Source organism: Polypterus senegalus, chromosome 18 (assembly GCF_016835505.1).
Source record: "Polypterus senegalus isolate Bchr_013 chromosome 18, ASM1683550v1, whole genome shotgun sequence".
Classification (NCBI taxonomy): domain Eukaryota; kingdom Metazoa; phylum Chordata; class Cladistia; order Polypteriformes; family Polypteridae; genus Polypterus; species Polypterus senegalus.
Genome location: NC_053171.1, coordinates 64146479 through 64167383, shown reverse-complemented (window position 1 = coordinate 64167383; position 20905 = coordinate 64146479). Strand labels below are relative to the sequence as shown.

General features: G+C 39.8%; 1 protein-coding gene across 7 annotated transcripts in view; it reads right to left on the bottom strand.

The window, feature by feature from the left end:
• Window positions 1-20905, bottom strand: part of tmem121aa (transmembrane protein 121Aa) — a 345702-nt gene that overhangs the window by 257050 nt on the left and 67747 nt on the right. The window contains exon 1 of one of the 7 annotated variants that reach the window (XM_039741729.1): window positions 3549-3568. The exons of the other annotated variants lie outside the window; for them this stretch is intronic. The gene's annotated coding sequence lies outside the window, so the exon portion shown is untranslated. Of the gene's footprint in view, window positions 1-3548; window positions 3569-20905 lie in introns of those variants that run through there. 7 annotated transcript variants of the gene reach the window in all.

The window sequence follows — 20905 nt, the reverse complement described above, 5'->3', positions numbered from 1 at the left end:
GGGCCCACGTTTTACTTTTTTAAGCACACGGTACAATGATTTCTTTATTTTTAATGCAACTTAACAACTCAATACTGATTTTTCTGCCTTGAAGAAAAAGCAGCAGGCCAAAAACAGCCATCTGTGGCCTCATGTATAAACTTGGCTTAGATTCCACATATAATTTTGCATACATTCAAAAGGCAAAAATGGCATACACGCAACAACAAAATCTGAGTTTATGAAACCACATGTACACCACATGCCATGCCAAGTTCATTTATAAGCCTCAATTTGACTTAAAACCCTGCGCTCGTGCACACGAATCTAGCCACGCCATTCACCTCCAATCTGTAACCTTACATTGCATAAAACCGCCATTTTTGAATATGCATGATGTAATTACCATATAAATTAGGCCATGTTACCGAGTGACATTTTTACAGTAAAACATGGGACACTACAGAAAAAATAAAACCTCAAGGAATGTGAAGTTGAGGTGTTGAGAAATACAATAACATTCTTTTTGATGGTCTCTCTGTGGGGGTCACAAATAAAAGAAAAAAGAAGTGGGGGCAGCTGAGTGGAGAGAGCAAAAACAATGTACCATCATGCATTGCCTGTGCCCAGACCACTGCCAGTAAACATTGTGAATTGATGCAGGCTCAATGCACAGAACTGTGAAAAATCAAGAACATTCCTGTTGAACTTGACAAATTTAAAATCATTCTGCCAAGAAACACATGCAAGTCTTTTCACAATCAACGTACAGCATCCAGATGTTGTCGTTGAGTTGACATCCTGAGGAACAAGGTCTGGTCACCTTTGCCCATGTCTCTGTGCTGTGCCATGTAATGCTGCACAGTCCAGCACAAGATGGCAGACCTCTGGGGGCTGTAGAGCGGAGTGCAGCCCAACGTGTCCATCTACCTCTTTTAAATGAGCCAATGGTCCGTTCTGTTATTGACTATGTGAAGGAGTGCATTTCATTACATCACCTCTCTTTTTGTGTTTGTGGGTTGGTTAGTGGTGTGAAAAGTGACCATCACCTGAAAGAAAGATCACACATCTTGTACTGTGGGTTGTAGAAGACAAATGGCAATGGCAGTGTAAGTTCTTTTGGAGGGTATCACCAATGAAAGGCCATGCAAGGAGCTAATGACAACAAATTCACAAAATGGTGATGTCAGTGAGAACCTATCTGGCTCAACAAAAATATATCAGTAAAAAAATCAAAGCCTCAAAAATAAGAAGATAACAGAATCCTGCATGTCATAAAACCTCAGAATCAGGACAGTGACAGCAGGCATACCTGAGAGTGAAGGTCAATCAATAATGAAGGTCTTATGCCAGGTCATAAGAGTAAAGAATACAGGCAGGCCACTGAAATTTGTGGGTTTATGATTTGCAGATCTGCTTATTAACTGGTTTGTCATCAATAATGAATTGAAAATTATCTTTTTGGGAGTCGTATGGCCTATTGTGGAACACTGCAGATGGCGCTGTTGCAGCACTACTTAATTGGACTGCATATCCCAGCAACTCCAAGAGAACTACAAGGGTTGCTGGGTGATAGATGAGGGTGCTAGTTTTAAACGTGTGTCATGAGAAGCCAGAAGGATTGTAATCAGTGGTGTCATTTTGCTTCAGTGCTTCACTGCACAACTGGATTACAGTTAGACTCATCAGATTACAGTCTTCTCTGGATTTATATTCTTGTCCTCCTGTGCCTGCTTTTTAGTGTGACTTCATCTTTGTTGGAAAATGTCTTCATCTGGGAATGTTCCCATCTTCTACAGATCTTCACATCTATCAGTATTATGGTAGAAAAAACTTTACACAACTTTCAGAAGGCTGATCCCAGGAGATTTAATTTCAAAACTGTACTACCATCGTCTGCGACACTGGACTGTGTTGACGATGTTGACTGTGTTTGTCGCTTTGTGCTTAGTGTTTACTGGGATTTATTTCGTATCTGTAATAGTAATCATTTTTGCTGTTTACTACCATAAATATAAACACAATTTGTTATAAGTTAAATGTTATAAAAAGTTACAGTTCACTAAAGATCTGCTGAACTACACCTTTGTCTGGGGGACACCACACATCTTGTCTCAGTAGCCAGCCTCACACGTGTGATTTGCTTGCACCCTCCTAAGTCGCAAGTTTTGGCATCTTATTTAGTGCAATAAACCTGAGCCCAAAATGCATTCACGGAGGTCATGCGTCCATAACCCCTGCAAATCGCAAGGGATAACTACAATTAAAATAATTATAAATATAACAGTAATGCTTATGGGTGGCATAGGACTTTCTTCTAGGTCTTCCAGATTTTCCCCTACATCCCCAAAGTCACTGCATGTGTATTAGGCTGGCTGGCGACTCTAAAGTGACCCTCTGTTAGTGTGTGTGTGTGTGCTTCCTGCCCTTGTGCCCAGTGCTAAAGGAAAGGCTCTCGGCCCCTGTGGCCACAAACTGGATCGAGCAGGTGTGAGAGTGTTATATTATAAAAAAATTGTGGTTTTCTTAGCCCTACAGTTTGAAATTGCAGCCATCTTTTAGTGCGTCACACTGGCAACACATTCCTTGCCTTTTGCCACTGTCAGTTACTCAGCAGTTTTATGCAGCACATAGAGAGCACAGTCTCAGCCCATCAATATTTGATCTAAGCAACTCTTCATTAAAGGCACAGAGAATGGAAACTCTGGGCACGATTTCATACTAGACTTGTGCAGAATAACGTAAGCGCCACTGATACAACCAGCCCATGTCATTCTGAATTTAACTCACATGCCATCATGTTGTGATCCCCTGACCTCAGGATAGCCTACACAGGCTCATTCAGGAAACACAATTTCACAGCTCTCTGATGTTACATTTTCAGGTCTTCTACTCAGTCTGCTTCAGGAATTGCACTTGAGCCACTGGTGCAGAAGTCCTGTAATAAAACTGATAGTAACCACAGCAGACAGCAATTCAGCAAGACAGGCAGAAAGTCAAAGATGGTGACGTGGTTGCTGTAGTCAAGTGAGAATGACCCTTTACCTTGGAGAACAAACAATTCATTTGTTACCTCCAGGTCTTACAAAGCAGAAGCCTTAACATCTTGAAATTAGTTTATTGCATGAAAAGGCCACCGTCACAGCCATCCGGTATGAATGGCTGGGGGGAAAAGTTGGAACATCCATCCAGCTTCTAAGCCTCTGGAGCCAGCTCTGGATTAGATGTCAGACCAATCCTCATGTGCCCCCTGTCTCTGTGCCTAGGAATTGTTCAGGGTGTCGCTCACCCTCCCAGCTGCTATCATCCCTGAGATGGTGACCATGGGCATTAAACTCAGTTCCTTTCCACTCCTGTTTCTCAGAGTCATTTTGGCTTGTTAGGTCAGTATGTGTAGGAAACTGGACCAAGGGTTCAACTGACCATTCCCTCATAAAACACCAGAGCATTTTTAAATGTCCCATAGCCACAATGATCTTCACCCATCAGACCTGCAGGCTGTCTTTAAATTAGGTGCTGTACCTGCAGGTGTCTTTCTTTGTGGACAGGAGCTCTTTTAATGTCCTTACTTAGGAATCTCTTTGCTGGCAACTGTAGGAAAATGATAAGGGGTCTCTCCAGACAGAGGTATGAAACTTCTTCTTGAGGTGGTGGACAATCAGGAGGTCATCTCCACTGGTCCACTGTGTAATTCAAACTTGCTTCTCAGTTGTTAACTGGAGGGATATCCACAGCACACCATCTAATAAAAACATGATTTAACCATTGAGACAGGCCCGTTTCATTACACCTGAAGAAGGAAAAAGGCACAAATGATTTAATGGAGATAGCCAAAAGACGAAATGCCTTTAAACTCTGTAGGGTTAAGTAACCTAAAGTCTGTCTTTTACCAAGCCAGATAACAGAAATCCTACTCTTCAACCATTGTTATGAACTAATATTTATTCAATTCATTTTGTGATTTCTCCATGTAAGGTACAAATGTCGTGATAAATGATCTTACAATTGTTCATGTGAATCCAAGTTTATGTTGTGCTATACGAGATAACAAGTAATTAGGAAGTAATTAGGTAGGCAGGGGTCAGAACTGGGAATTCAACTGCACAAAATAACAAAATCTAAATCTAAATCAAAAATGGGATAGCAAGGTCAAATGCCAGTAGAGCTGAGAAGAAAAAGCAAAAGTAAACATGCAAAAAGGGGGCTTTTTGGTCTACAAACTGGGATAGTGAACTGCACATGATTACAACCTTTTATTGTGTCACGCTGTTAGTGTCAGTGTCACAAACTCAAGGACTCTACTCCTGACAATGGTAGTGGCGCCTTACTAACAGGAGCTTAAAATGACCATGTCCGTGAAAAACAAAATTGTACAAAATAAATTATAAAGATCCAAGACACACACTAAAAAGGGAATGAATGAAAAAAAATGAATTCCTAGCCTTCAAAAACCCAAAATGGAAAGTCGCAAAAGCAAAGAAAACTAATAATAAATGAGCACAAAATTTAAATAAACAATACTTTATAACCAACCGTGAACTGAAATGGAAACATTAAGTACAAACTCACTCAAAGGTTTTGCCTTAATCTACAAACTGGGATGACCAGTAACTATCAGATTGTAGAATTTATTTCTCGTCACATTTGGGGCTAATAACGTAGTTATTTCGTTTGTGAGGAATTATGCTTTTTCTTATGAAGTATGTTTTTGGTTGGGTTTTGTAATTTTACTTGTCCCTGGGTAAAGTTTATTATAATTACTATTACAATAATATTTATTTACTGAGTCGCCATTTTGTGTTTCCATCAGTAATGCTGTTCCCCGTTGCGGAGGGTGTAGCCCAGTGTAGGATGATGATTTTCTCATTAGCGCAACTTCATAAATAGCGATTTGGATTGAGTTCTTTAAAAACAAAGCCTAAGGTTGCTTCATTTCACATTCTTCTGATATTTTGAGTCTTTGCATGGCCATTTTTGACTAGGAGTTTGTTTTGTGTTTTGTCTAAAGTTGTTTGAGGATTCTGGTCTTTCTGGTTACGATCCTCCTTTGATTCATGTCAAGGTCCTGCTATTGTTTGCTCTTCTGTTTACTGTCAGCACACACAGGTCAAAGGTTGTATCCCATCAGTGTTGTCCTTGATGTTTGGGCCCCACAATGTGTTCCACCAACATAACATCTCTTTCATAAAACTACTCACAAACCACCAAGCAGGCTCTTCTGGGGGGCCACTTGCTGCGACTCTATATGAGTACGTCAGAAAAGCCAGAAAGTAAAAAAAGAAAAATTATATTCATTAAGCGATCCAGAAAGAGGGTCCAAAAACTGTTGTCAATTAAAAAAAATATATATTTATGTATATAGAACAGAACAGTGGATTTAGAAAATATTCAGACCACTTCTCTTTCTGCACACATTATTGTGTTGTAGATTTATTTTAAATTAAAAGAGGTCTGAATACTTTCTGAATCCACAGTTAGTACATGTTGTTGTTTATATATGTATATATAAGTCATGTACTGATTATGGCGATTTGTTCTTATGGTGGATGGCCAGAGGAAAACAACAGGGTAATTATGTATTAGAAATTGCCAAAACCAACCACAGTAATAAAATCTCCTATTATTATTGTCCTTTTACAATGTATCATGAGTTTTCAGATTCTTGTTTTGATCAGTGCTGCTAATTCTTATATATTAGTCCATCTCTTTCTTTTTACACCAGTGCTTGTCACCCTTTATGGTGCTGCCACCCAGTTTTGCCTTTTTTTAATTTTTACATTCACTGACGATACTCTAGGGAAGAGTGGTGGTTCTGAGGCTACGGATCTGCACTGGCAATTGAAAGGTTGCCGGTTTGAATCCCGTAAAATGCCAAAAAGGTCTCTGCTCTGTTGGGCCCCTAAACAGGGCCCTTAACCTGCAATTGCTCCATCCTGGGTATGACGTTAATCTGTATCTAAATGTGGCATTTGCAAAAATGTGGGCACCCTCCTAAGTCAGTACTTAGTAACACCTCCTATTGGCAATAATCACAGCTTGCAAACATTTTTGTAGCCAGCTACACATCCTAGCATTCTTGTGGTGGATATTTGTCTTCATTCTGCCTTGCAGTTCACTTCCAGCTGCGAGATGTTCTTGGGCTGTCACAGTACGTTTAAGGTCCTTTTGCAGATTTCCAGTGATGCTCAAACCTGGCCATTCCAATGCCTTCACCTTGTGTTTCTCGAGGTTCAGCACAGTAGATTTCAATTGGTGCCGTGGATTGTTGTCTTGTTGTAGAAGCCATCCTTTTCTCAGCTTCATTTTCCTGGCTGACCTCTCCAACATTCTCCTCCATGATTTGTTGATATTTAGCGGAATTCATTCTTCGGTGAACTTACCCAGTATTTCCTGTGCCACTAGCTGCCACACAGCCCCAAAGCATAAGAGATTCAATCTGTACAGAACCGTTCCAAGGTATTCTTTTCTTCAAATGCTGCCACTTTTTTGTATTACCTCCAACCAAACCTTCTGCAGTTTTGACCAGAGTTTGATTTTCATTGTATCTGTCCACAGCACTTGTTAGGTTGAGGTTGTTATGCCTACTTAAGACACTGGTTCTTGTAATGAGTTTGCAGTTAAAGTTTTCTTCTGAATGCTCTTCCATGACGGCATCTTCACACCTTTCTCAATTAAACTGGTCAGCTGTTCCCTTGCAGTCTTAAGGAGGTTTCCTTTGTCTTCCCCTACAGTAAACATGCTGTCCCATGATGTCCCATCTGTCACTTTCCTTGGTCTTCCAGAACTGTTTTTGTGTTCCATGGCTCCCATTAACTGTTATTTCTTAAGAACATACAGTATCAGTCTGTAGAAATCACCAGCTGGGAGTGCTTTGACATCTTTTTATAGCTTTGGCCTGCTTTGTAAGCATCGGTTAGTTTAAATTTCAGATCCACAGTCTGTTGCTTACAACAACAACAACAACAACATTTATTTATATAGCACATTTTCATACAAACAGTAGCTCAAAGTGCTTTACATATTAAAGAATAGAAAAATGAAAGACACAATTATAAAACAAAATAAATCAACATTAACATCGAATAAGCGTAAGGTTCAATGGCCAGGGGGGACAGAAAAAACAAAAAAACTCCAGACGGCTGGAGAAAAAATAATAGAAGAGAAGAGCTTAGAAGAGCCCATGGTTGCTGAGTGCTGCACAACACTTAAAGAGTTGAGGAATTTATTAGGTTGAGGAAATTACATCACTAGACAACTTCTAATGACAATTCTGGACGCCTACAGTAGACCAGAAGTTTTGAGACCTTACAACTAAAAGGGTGCCCAAAGTTCTGCAAATGCCACATTTACTCTGTTCATTAAATAAGTCATAACTGTACAGAAACATTTTCAACAAAATGCCAACACCATAGTACTACTTCAAATACCAAAACATTATGTGATTCAGCAAAGGGTGTCCAAACCTTTGCATGGAACTGTGTATACATATACACTAACAGTCAAAAGCTTTGGAACACCTCAGGTTTTTTTTTTTTAATTTAATCAATTGAAATGCAATGAATGACCTACAACGGTGAAAAGGTAGGCAGCAAACTGCCAGAGGTTTAAATTGAAAGTTTAGGTTGGCAAAAACTGAAAAAAAGGAAATTTAAAAAATATTACAATTGGACCTTCTTCAGGGCACAACTAATAAGTTACAACCTGCAGATATTCTGTAGAAATTAAAGTAAATGAAGCCTTGCAAGTTGAAGCCAGCAATTTGTCTCTGCATTAAAGCAAAGTTGGAACACACTGTGTTACTATACCCTCTGAATAACTACTTGAACAACAGTCCAGTAATAATGACAAGAAAATGTCAATTAACAAATGGAATGAGACAGAGCACTATTACCCTTAGAAGTGTAGGCATTTCATTCAAAGAAAGTGCAAAATAAGTCAAAGTGTTAGTGAGTACAGTGGTGTCCTACACAAACCAAAGGCAATTGGAAACTGGAAGAAACACTGATAGGAAGAGATCTGGCAGGCCCAAAGTCACAACCGAATCAGAAGACAAGTTTCTGGGGGTCACCATCTTATGTGACAGGCACCTCACAGCACCACATCTTCAATCACAGCTTAACAGTGGAGGCCAAAAAAAGCAAATCTCAGTTTCTACTGTGAAGAGGAGGCTTTGTCCAGTCTGCAGTAGTCCACAGTCAGGATTTCAAGGCCCTGTTTTGTCCTCTAAGGAATGGCTCTCTTACTGCCAATGTCAAACCTGCAGCACAAAGTTAATTTAAACCCCTGGCAATTTACTGCTTACCTTTTCACCATTTTAGGTCATTCACTGCATTTCAGTGGATTACATTTGAGGAAAATCTGAGGCGTTCTAAAACCTTTGACTAGAAGAGTATATGTTTGTACTGCTATTGTTTGTGTATATACACAATATATATATATATATATATATATATATATATATATATATATATATATATATATATATATATACAGTATTTACATATAAACAAACACTGTATATGCGGGGTGGGCAATCGTAGGTTTACAGTTTAGTTCATAAGGAAAAAGACATGCAGGTTTGATTATTACAATAGCTTTAAAAAGAAGAAAACAAATAAGACAAATAAATAATGCAATAATTAATAAACAATAAAACAAGAATAAACTCTGTGTTTCACATACTAACAACTGTAAACAAACTATTGGCCACCCATGTATATACAGTATATGCTTTATATGCACCCCATAACATATATGCTTTATGTTAAAGGATAAAAAAAAATACAAGGAAAGCAAGGTTAACTTTTTTGCATAGCTTGCCACTGTCAGCTCTGCCTGTCCTTCGCACATGGAATTGCTGGCTCACTGCCTTGGTTTTTCCTTTTATCTCAAAGTATACATCCATCTATTTTACACTGTCCCCTGTGGTGTTCAAGCCTATGACTTCCAAGTTCTCCTGCAGAGTGGAAGAAGAAAGTTTTAGTTTTTCAAAAATCAAAGAATATCCATATAATCTGAGAAACTTCTGTTGACCTGTCGATGTCATACAACTCTCAGCCAACAACAAACAGATTCTTTGACAAAACAACTCCTCCTATGGCTTAAAAGAACAAGTGTGGTTTTGTTATCAGCAACTTTCTGTGGCCACAGGTCGGCAAGCCATTACATCAATGAATGTGTTGTTGATGACAAATCCAAAGAAAGGAACCACAATGGTGCATGCCTGCCATTGCATTGGTATCTCAGATGTGAGCTGTCTTCGAAGTGTGACAGGAGTCCATGGAAGTTGCTAGCACAGGGATCCCAGGATCTTAGTCAAAACCACAAACAGCCTTTTGAGCCCAAAGTTACTTTACTTTAAGCAACCCTGGCCACAGTTTGGTGAGAGAAATACCCTGGCAAATCAAGTGCCATCTGCACGGGGTTGTAGTAATGTCATCCCAACCTAAAAATGTTCCTTTCAATGACAAGATAACCATTTCTGGTGTGTCTCTTGGAAAAACTGAAGAAGAGCTGAGCCTGCAGGCTTGCAACTTGCTATAGGAATGAAATGTTGGCAGGTGGCACGGCACTAAACTAGAGCACATTCTACTAGAAAGCAAGCAAGCGTTGTGAGGGGATCAATAGGTATCCATTATATATTGGCCTTATGACACGTCCCCAAAGTGTTTTACCAGGAAAAACACAACATAGCTTATTGAACGTGGCCTTCTTAATCAAATTGAGCCATGCACAGACTTCAGCTATAAATGTCCACCAGTCAAATTCACGTATTCTAATTTCAGGGTTTTTCTTGATGATTTCATTTTTATTAGTTTATAGAACCTGCACATTTTTCTTTGTTCTACAATTTTTTTCCTTTTGGGCACTGTCCTTCAACACAGTGTTTATAATCAGCAGGCTAAAGAAAAAAGGCAAATATCCTTAAATAAAAAGTAAGGAGAAGCTGTAAGTAGTATTTAGAGTGAATTAGAGTGAATCAGAGTGCTCCAATGTTAAACATGAAACAGTCTACTCTCACTTACTGGTTGATAGTCATACTCCAAAAATAAGCACTCATTTCACAAGGAGTCACCCAAAGCTACAGTGAGGTGTATACCTGTTACCATATGTGAGTACTGATAGCCTTGCTATTAATATTTTGAGACACTTGAAATTATTTTATGCAATCAAAAATATTTATGTGAAATAAAGTGACTTAAAGTTTTTCTTTTTAGGTGTTTTAGACTAAAACAGCTTAGGTGTATTTGCATATAATGCATGCAACGTCATATTTGTCTGTCTGTTCATCTATCTGCATGAAACAGCTCTGCTACTAGTGGACTGATGTTGAAATTTGGCATGCGTTGTGTCTAAAAAATTTGTCAATAAAGTTAAATTGTCGCTAAAATATGTCAAATACAGCATGCTGCTCAAAATTTAGAAATTTCAAAAATCTCCCCTTGAAAGGTATTGTCGAATTTGCAAACTCATCTGTCTTAAAATGCAGAAATATTGTGTGTGACTTCAATTATGGATTAGTTTCCTGTTTTAAATTTACCTTGAGAGTGACTACTTCAGTTTCTGTATTTTGTACATTTTACTCATCAGACCACCACTCCTGATAGCAAAATGGATCCTCAGTATAAGTTACTGAAATGGTAGGAGAGTCGATCAAGCTGCTTGAACACTAGTATTTACACTACACTAAAAACAACTTCACGGCTGCACAATGGAATTATTCAATATTTCTCTGATTCTATCACTTATTAGCAAAGCTCCAGGCCTGCTCTCCACCTTAGGCCAAAGCAGCCTGTAATTTTACTCTGAGACTTCAATAGAGATTTGAAATCTCTTTCAGGTATTTTTTTAAAATGTTATGATATATTTAAGATATACGAACCACAATTAGACACAGACCCTCCACCGCCAACAGCTAACAAAAGCACAGCAGTCGATGCCATTTTCACATCATTTGAATAGGACTCCAATGCTGTCAATAAAAGCTGTTGAGCCACCATAAGTGTACCAGGACTCCATTTTTATCTACATGATATTGTAAAGTGCTGTTACAAAGAGCCAATTTAATGGAGTCAACTAACACATGGAATTGCATAACTGCAATTTTTAAATCATTGTTACAAAATACTTAAAACATATATTTGATAGCTGACATTTTGAAGTAAAACAGACAAAATGCTCCAACTTTAATCAGTTAACTAAATCCCACAAGTGTTACACCGTCCACACATTTTCAAACTTGTTACAATTCTTAAACTTGACATAAAAAATTGCAATAATATCCCACAGTGATACAAGCTTTGTGCTAAGATCATACTGTGGGGTTCCTGGGAATTCCCTCCCCACTCTGCAGCATGGCTGAGGTTATATAAATGTGCACAGCATTGGCCAGTGGGTACTATGTTGGCTGTTTGTTTGAATGAGATTTGAGGAGGTGCCTGCAGTTGTGACAAATAACTTGCAACTATGAAGTAAGTGCCAAGCGGACATGCTGGCACAATTGGGAGAACATGTGGCACAGCCTTAAAGCGCTGGCCCCCCTCTCAGAGAAAAAGCAGCCTGGGTGTACCACAGCGTGTCGCCCTATTAAACACAATCAGTGGCACGCACCTGCAGGGGATTACAGATGAGAGTGAGCCAACAGAAAGCAGGCATGGTGAAGTGTGAAATAAATGTTGTTTAAGTATACAAGTGCATCTTGTCTATTCAAGCAGGATGCCAGTACTGCTGGTACACTTTATCTGGCATACACTGACATTCGATCAAAGGGTTTTGTCCCCCTTGAGTTTTCAAGCACTGGGATACTTAACAATCTTTCATATAGCACTGAAATTTGGGGACTGACTTAAAGGTGCAGGTGTTCATGAGTACACTAACAAATGGGGCCAGTACTCGGGGTTGATACTGGAAGAGGGGCCAACACTGCATACCCACTTCAAGCACTGATTGTTGAGCAATAGAGCAAAGTGATAAAGATAAGGGAAGGAGAGCGGTGAAAATACGAGGTTTACGACAGGACAGAGACGAGGTAACGTTTTCACTTTAAGGCCATGGGACACCCAGTTGTTTACAAACCAATCACAATATTTAATCATTTGATTAGATTGTATAAAATTATTATTTTGTCTTTGTAAGTTTTGAACTTCTGGTGACCTGAGAACGATGGACCCCCTTCTTGAACTCCTTTATCCATCCTTCATTTGTACGACTGTAAGGGGATGCTAACAATTCAAAAGCAGGAATCAAAAAGGCAGGCAAAACTCCTGAATAAAAACAAGCAGCCACAGGGAAAAGTTATCCAAAGGAGCTGGAGAAAAACACCAAAAAGTCCACAAAATTTGGGAGAGCTAAACTATAAGCCTTCACAAACGCAGAATGTACACTGCTGCCATGAAGACCCTTAGTTAGGCTCCCACTTCCATTGCCAGTAACCCTCCCATCAAGTGACTGCAGCATGATTAACATTGCATAGCCACAGACATCGACTACAGGGGATGTGACAAAATGCAGGAGTGGCTGGGGAAGAGCTGCAGAGACCACCTGAGAGGAGCAGAGACGCAATTTGTTTTGATTACTCCAGCATCACAAAATAATAATAGGGTGAGGTCACCAAAATAGCGTATAAAACAATTCTCACCCCAAGGCAAGTCTGGCTCCAGGAAAACATGAGGCCTCAGAAGGGAGGTCAGTCCGTAAAATTCAAAATAACAGCAAAATATCTGAAACAACCTGGAAGTATGCCAAGCCAGTGGAAGAATCATGAAAAGTCTCGCTGGAGAAAGATGAGTCCACAAATAACCTTTATTAAAGATGATGTTTATTAATGAAAAGGAGCAAAATATGCAAAAAAGAAGGCAATCTAGGAAAACAAAATTCCAAAAACACAATCCGTAAGATTATTCTTAATCTAGAGCCACAAGAAGATGAAAAACAAGAAAACACTTATAAATCACAAAGAGCGCAGTACATTGAAAATGAACTGCCTTGACTTCAATTTCCAGCATTTATAGGACTGGGGTGGTCCCTTAATGGTGATGTATGGATAACCCCGCCTCTTAGGATCCACCCACAAAATAGAGAAAAAAAAAGAGAGAACTGTAAAACACACACGGATACTGTCGTGGCTGGGAATCCCAAAGCATAATTCCCAAAAGCACTTCCAAATATTCCCACTAGACTGGGAAAACACATCAAAAGCCTGGTATAGTTACAAAAAGGGCCTTGTAAAATCTTAATAAATTAAAAGAATTAATCTTCACAAAAGGTACTCAGTAATACTATGAAATTCCAAACAGCACAAAATGCATACACGGTCTGTTAAGGGCAATTCCAAAAGCAAACAAAGCCTCGAAACAGAATCCAAAGGAGAAGTCAAAAGAACAGGGCAGAAAGGTAAATTACAGTAATTTATATTTAAAAAAGCAGTAAGCACAGTAAAACACAAAAAAACTCACCAACTTCCGGAGCGCATTCACAATGAAAAACTTTGGAGGACCCTCCAGCTTTATAAGACAGAGGGCAGTTCCTGGTGGTGATTGATAGGTGGCCACATCTTTTGTTTTAAAAAACACACACAACATAAATCAATTTAAATATAGATATATAAAACATAAAGAATATTGCAAATCATAAATAAAAGAAAAACATAGAAATAAACCAAAAGGTACAAGAACAACACAAAACAAGCATTGGAACCCCAGCCAGGGGAAGATATAACAGAGACTACATACTGAAATAAATAAATAGAATCAAATGAACAAATATTACATAGTTAAACAAATAATAATTGGCAGAGAAATATTAATAATAAATTATACTTTTGAATTTTTTGCCTGAGACAAATAAATTCTTGAATCTAATGGTAAACAATGAACAATAATGTAAAAAACACATCCATCCATCCATTTTCTAACCCGCTGAATACGAACACAGGGTCACGGGGGTCTGCTGGAGCCAATCCCAGCCAACACAGGGCACAAGGCAGAAACCAATCCTGGGCAGGGTGCCAACCCACCGCAGGTAAAGAACACAAAAAAGACAAAAAGAAGCACTTAAACCAGGAGCTGGGGGGAATCCCGACTGGAGCACACCACACTACAGGTCTAACTAACCTTTCCAAACGCCAAAATGACTTTTATTCTTATAAGAAGAGTGTTGATGGTTAGAAATGACGGCACTGCTAACAGAAAAAAATTTGACCCTGAATCAAACTGCTCAGTAAATAAGCAAGAAAAAGGAATAAGTGTGGCTTTACTGACTGTTCCTTTTTCAACATCTGAAGGACTCCACAAACTGGTGATGATGAAAAACATGTCAAACAGGTGTGTAGCACATGACCTCATTTTCCAGCTGTTTTATTGGTTGATATTGCCGACTTTTGCCTTTTCCCTTTGTTCTCTCACCCTGCTCCCCTTTCAGTGAGTCTAACTGGAGACCCTCTACCCTCTAATCCTCTCTGTGTCTCATTAGCATGATGTTGTCTGACAAGAGAAACGCCACAGTGCAGTGGTGCTGTCTCTCAGGCGAAGTTGAGTACAAACAAGATGCTTCAGGATAATTGTATTTGCAATGCAAGTCGGATAGGCTCTACTACATCGGTCAGATTACATGCTAAACTACATCTACAAAAAAAAAAAAAAAAGAAAAAGCAGTATGCTCTGAAAGAAGGCTGGCGTCACCCGTAATCAGCCGTAATGATCCCTGGACACCTCTTGAATACGCCATCTGCAGCTCTTACGTATAATGTGGGTGAGCGGATGGACTGTTAACCTGTGTTCTGGAAGGGTAAAATCACCATTTTAGAACTACAGACAGCATATTAAAAACAAGCTGCAATCTATTTCCATTACAAGTTTCTCTTCAAATGGACTGCAAAGAAGTATAAAGGACTTTTGAGGGTAATGTATGACCCAAATTAATTACTGCATTCTTTTTTACTTATTTATCAAACTACAGCTGTACATTTTTTTCTTTAATATTATCTAAATAATGTATGGTACTCTTAGAGATGACCTGATCATTTAAAACATCATACCTGTAGTAGAAGGACTCGAGACAGCCAGAGACTGCACAGATAAAATTTGAGGATCAAAACTTTTAGGCAGAGCCACCTATCACCAGGATAGCTAGCCAATCATATGTGTCTAATGTCACATAGGTGCAGAACCCCATGTGAATTTCGGACATAAACAATGGCCCATGTGAGACACCAGAGAGTGTTGTCAGAGCCAGAGACACCACCAAGAAAGAGACACCACTTCATCGGGACATCGGATGGAAGAAATGAAATTCATACAACAAACAAACCACTGAATCTAAAAGCCGTCCAGGACAACATCCCCTTTGATATTGCTGCTAATCATCAGTGAGGCTTCTAAGACGACACGAGGAAGAGTCAAATGAAAACCTCCTTATTTTTTGTGTGGAAGCTGGCCCAGACACAGACAGGCAGACACATTCATGTCACCCACAAACGTTTATTTACACTATGTACAACAATCAAGTGCACCACAAAACCCCCAAAGTCCTGGCCTCACAACAATGCCTTCACTTTCCTCTTCAGGCCGCCTCCTCGCCTCCTTCAGCTCAGTCCACTCTGTTCCCGATTCTTGCCCCGAATGAAGGGAGGCGGCCCCTTTTATTATCACCAGGATGTGCTCCAGGTGGGTTCTGGCAATCACCCGCCGACACGCCCCTGTGTGGCGGAAGTGCCGTCTGCATCCCCGGAAGCACTCCGGGTGTCCCTGCTCTTCTTCCCCCCAGCACTTCCTGGTGTGGCGGAAGTGCTGAGGTCCAGGGCTTCAAAGGCATGGGGGCGCCCCTACAGGGTGGAGCTTCAAAGCTCTGTACCCGTGGCCCCCAAAGGAACCAGGATGGTCGCCCCCAGATGGTCTGGGGAATGCGCAAGCCCTCCTCCGGTCCTCCTGGGCAACCCGGCCTGGTCGCCACCCCAGCCACCTCTGACATTTGGCATAATTAACTGCAGCAAAGATTTTTGATATACTTCGACATTTATATATACTATGATTTTTGGGGTCAGAGCGCAAAGTCAGCCATTGAACAGCACCACTGAAGCAATTTTCAGGTTAAGGGCCTTGTTCAAGGGCCCAGTGGAGTAGGATCCCTTCTGGCAGTAATGGGATTTCAATCAGCAACCTTCCAGATACCTTCCAACGAAACTGATGTCGCCAGTGCAACTCATATTGCAAACCAAGCCACTTGGCAATGCATGGAGTTGGCTGCTTTGAATGGTGCCTTGCAGTTCAAAATTATGAAACTTAGAGTGTGTAGCAGGGGATTCATCTCGTGGCCCAAGGTCTACATGCAGCCCACCTCACTTAAATATGCGGCCTTCACAAGCTTATATATGTTATTGGCACACACAAATCTCAAATCATTTGTGTTCATCATTCCTCAGCATATTTGTGTTTAGCATTACATTACAGTGCCTTTTGTAAGTATTCAGACCTCTTCACTTCTGTAACATTTTAATACGTTGCAGTCTTCTGAAAAAATCTTTTCAATTCATTTTTTCCCTTCATCCAACAATATTCAATGCGCCCAGAATGACAAAGCAAAAGCAGGATTTTAGAGATGTATGTCAATTTATTAAAAATAACAAACTGAATTCTCACCTTGACACAAGTCCTTAGACCCATTGTTATGACATTTAGCTCAGGTGCATTCCATTCTATTGATCCTCACTGAGATATGACTACACCTTGTTCGGAGTCCACCTGTGGTCAGTTAAACTGACTGCACATTATTAGGAAAGGCATACACCAGTCAAAAGAGGGTCAGGCAGGTGAGAAAAAGCCAAACCAAATGATGCCAAAGGAATTGCCTGCAGACCTTAGAGACAGGAGGACCACATCTGAGAAAGGCAACACAAAAACGTCTGAAACACTGAAGGTTCCAAAGAGCACAATGGCCTTTGTAATTCTGGAATGGAAACAATTTGGAACAACCAGGACTCTTTCTTGAGATGGCCACCTGACCAAATTCATCAAGTATGAGAGAAGAGCCATGGTAAGAGTTGACCAAGAACCCAATGGCCATTTAGGCCATTCTGCCTGAGCTCCAGAGAACCTATGTGTGGACTGAAGAAACTTCCAGAAGAACCACCATTGCTGCAATACTCTGCTGATCTGGGCTTTACGACAGAGTGGTGAGATATCAATTTCTCCTCAGTAAAAGATACATGGAAACCCACTTGAAGGCACAGATCTAAGACTAGAAAAAGATTTCTGCAGCATTAAAGATTCCCAAAAGCATAGTGGCCTCCATAATTCTTAAACAGAAGAAATTAGGAACTACTATGACCCTTCCTAGTGCCAACTACCTGGGAAAATTATCATTTGGAGGAAAAGGGACATTAATAGAGAGGTGAGGGGTACTCTGGCTGAGCTCCACACAACATGTGGGAAGATGGGAGAAACTTTCAGAAGTACAACAAACATTCCAATGATCTGGGTTTTATGATACAGTGGCCAGAAAGATGCCTCTCCTCAGTAAAAGACATGTGGAAACCTGCTTGGAGTTTGCAAAAAGGCAACTATTGGACTCACAAACTGCGAGAAACAAAATTCTGTGGTCTGAGGAAACCAAGATTAGTGTTATGTCTGGAGAAAACACAACATTACTTGTCATCTGTGCAATGCCATTCCAGTGGTGAAGCATGGTGGGGCAGAAGTGGCATGCTGTGGGGTTGGGGGCTGGGAGACTACTCAGGGTTGACGGAAGGCTGAATGGAGCAAAGAACAGAGACATCCTTAATGAATACCTGCTCAGAGCACCCTAGAGTTAGACTGAGCTGAATGCTAACCTTCCACCAGGACAAGGACACTAAGCATAAAGCAAAGGCAGCACAGGAATGGCTTAGAGACAACTCTGGGAATCTCCTTACGTGGCCCAGCAACAGACCAGATGTTAACTCAGTCAAACATCTCTGGAGATACCTGAAAACAGTGTTCTACTGACGGTGTCCATCCAACCTGACAGAGCTTGAGAGGATCTGCAGAGAAGAATGCCAGAAAATCTGCAAATCCAGGTGTGTGAAGCTTGTGGTGTCAGACCCCAGAAGAATCCGTGTTGGAATGGCTGTCAAAGGGGCTTCGACTAAGTGCTGAGAAAAAGGTCTGAATACTTGTGTCAATGAGGTATTCCACTTTTTTATTTTTAAAACATTTGCAAATATTTCTAAAATTCTGTTTTCACTTTGTCATTCTAATGTATTGAGTATAATTTGATTTGGGGGGGAAAATCAATTTAAATGATTTTAGCAGAACGCTGCAACACAACAAAACATGAAAAAGGTGAAAGCATCTGCATCTACTGCATACATAAAAGCTGGTAATCTGCTCGGAATTTGTGCGTCTGTCATGTAAGTTTGTTTAAATGTTTAGTGTTTTCTGAGAGTGTGTTCTTACACACCTTAACCAGGAAATACAAAAGGTGGATAATTAGGAGGCAGGGCATGCAAAAGACAAGGGGTGACAGCCAATCAAGATGCAGGGCGCTCTAAATGTAGGCATTATAAAACAAAAAGATGAGGTGATCTGCTTGCAAAATAAGTGATAGCAGAATGAAGACGACAATTCACTTTGCTGCCACCCTCGCAGTACCCCAGTGATCGAGGAGTCAAAGGCAATGGAAGGGCAAGCCAAGTAAAATGAGCACTCAGTGCCAATATTTGCACTCTTCATAATTATATGGATCTCACATAAGAAATGTGCATTATTATGTGAAATACAAAAGGAAGAAGAGGTAATGTAATGGTTTAGCAAAATGGATGTTCCATATAGTGGAAGTGTTTATTCTGATATTTGACCTTCTTGCTGTTAATCCTAAGCATGTCTCGGGCCCAGAATTCTAAGTGAATAATTATCTTGTGTTCTGTTTTGTATGTTGTGTTCACCCCATTTTCTGACACCCACTGCATGACCAACCTACCTGGAAGGGGGGTCTCTCTCTGAATTGCCTTTGCTAAGATTTCTTCCATACAAGTTTTTTATATTTGGGAATTTGTTCTTGTCTTCTTACGAAGTCCAGGTTGGGGGGCTATTGAAACACAGGGCCTGTTAATGCCCATAATTGGGTGATTTGTGCACTGTATATAAAATAAATTGTAGTTATGCCCAAGTCAGGCTCAGGGTGACATGTAATGAGTGTTAAGCCTGAATAACTCTCAGGACAGAATTCTTAACAACATGAATATTTCTGAGCGTTCTGTCACCTTATGATAACTTATCAATATTTCTTTTTTTATTTTTATTAATTTTATTACAATCCATACAAAGCAATCAAGTTTTTACAAAAAGAAAATTTGAGTTAAGAACAGATTGATCCCCACCCCTGAGAGAGAGAGCAAGCCATAAAATTTAAGGCTTGTAAACATACCTAAATTAATAAATTCTCTGTGCTTTATGAACTTATTTTAAAATATTACTAATTAGATCCTGCCATGAAAAAAGTCTGTACGGATCCTCTGAATATTTGATTTTTTCACACATCGGTTTCCCACTGACTTAAAAGAGGAGAGTTTGGGTTCTTCCAGTTTATCAGAATGAGTCTGCGTGCCAAGAGTGTAGTGAATGCAATCACAATTTGTTTGTCTTTCTCCACTTTAAGCCCCTTTGGAAGAACCCCAAACACAGCTGTTAATGGGTTAGGAGGGATTGTGAGTCCAAGGCTGTCTGAGAGGTAATTAAAATTTTTGTCCAGAATAATGTTAATTTGGTGCAGGCCCAGAACATGTGACCCAGTGAGGCTGGGACTTGGTTGCAACGTTCGCAGGTTGGATCATGCCCTGGAAACATTTTGGAGAGTTTTAGTCGAGACAGATGTGCTCGATATATAATTTTGAGTTGTATAATTGTATGCTTTGCGCATATGGAGCTCGAGTGAATTCTCTGCATTGCTACTTTCCACTCCTTTTCTGATATATTAATTGAGAGGTCTTTTTCCCAGTGTCCTCTTGGATCTTTGAAAGGAAGGGATTGTAAAATGATTTTATATATTGTAGAGATGGAATCTAATTCCTTGAGATTGAGCAATATTTTTTCCAGCATGGATGAGGATGCAAGATGAGGAAAATCTGGAAGGTTCTGTTTAACAAAGTTCCTGATTTGAAGATAGTGAAAGAAATATGTAGCTGGAATGTTAAATTTGGAATGTAATTGTTCATAGGAAGCAAAGACGTTGTCTATATAAAGATCTCTAAGCAAGTTAATTCCAAATTTTTTCCAGATATTGAAAACTGCATATGTTTGTGAAGGTTGAAAGAGGTGGTTCCCTTGCAGGGGTGCCACAGATAGAAGCTTAGAATGCTTTCTACATTGGTTCCAGATTTTAAGTGAGTGGAGCACAATTGGGTTATTAGTGTATTGCCGATAACGTGTGTTTATTGGAGCGCAGAGCAGGGAATACAAAGAAGTACTGCAGGATTTTACTTCTATTGCGGTCCAAGCCTGTGTATGTTCTTCTATTTGTGTCCAGGTTCTTATCGCCTGTATATTTGCTGCCCAGTAATAAAACTGGAAGTTAGGTAGAGCCATGCCACCTTCTGCCTTTTGTCTTTGTAGGGTTGCTCTTTTGATGTGTGGATGTTTTGAATTCCAAATAAATGAGGTTACTGTTGAATCTAATTGTCTAAAGAATGATTTATTAATGTATATTGGGATGTTTTGAAATAAAAAAGGAGCTTAGGAAGAATATTCATCTTAACAGTGTTAATTCTTCCAGCTAGAGTGAGATGAAGAGTTGACCATCTATGCAAGTCTTGTTTAATTTTTTCCATGCAGACGAAATTTTGCTGATATAGAGCTTTATGTTTACTTGTGATGTTTACCCCTAGGTATTTAAACTGTTCTGCAATGATAAAAGGTAGGGTATCTAATCTAATATTATATGCTTGACAATTCACTGG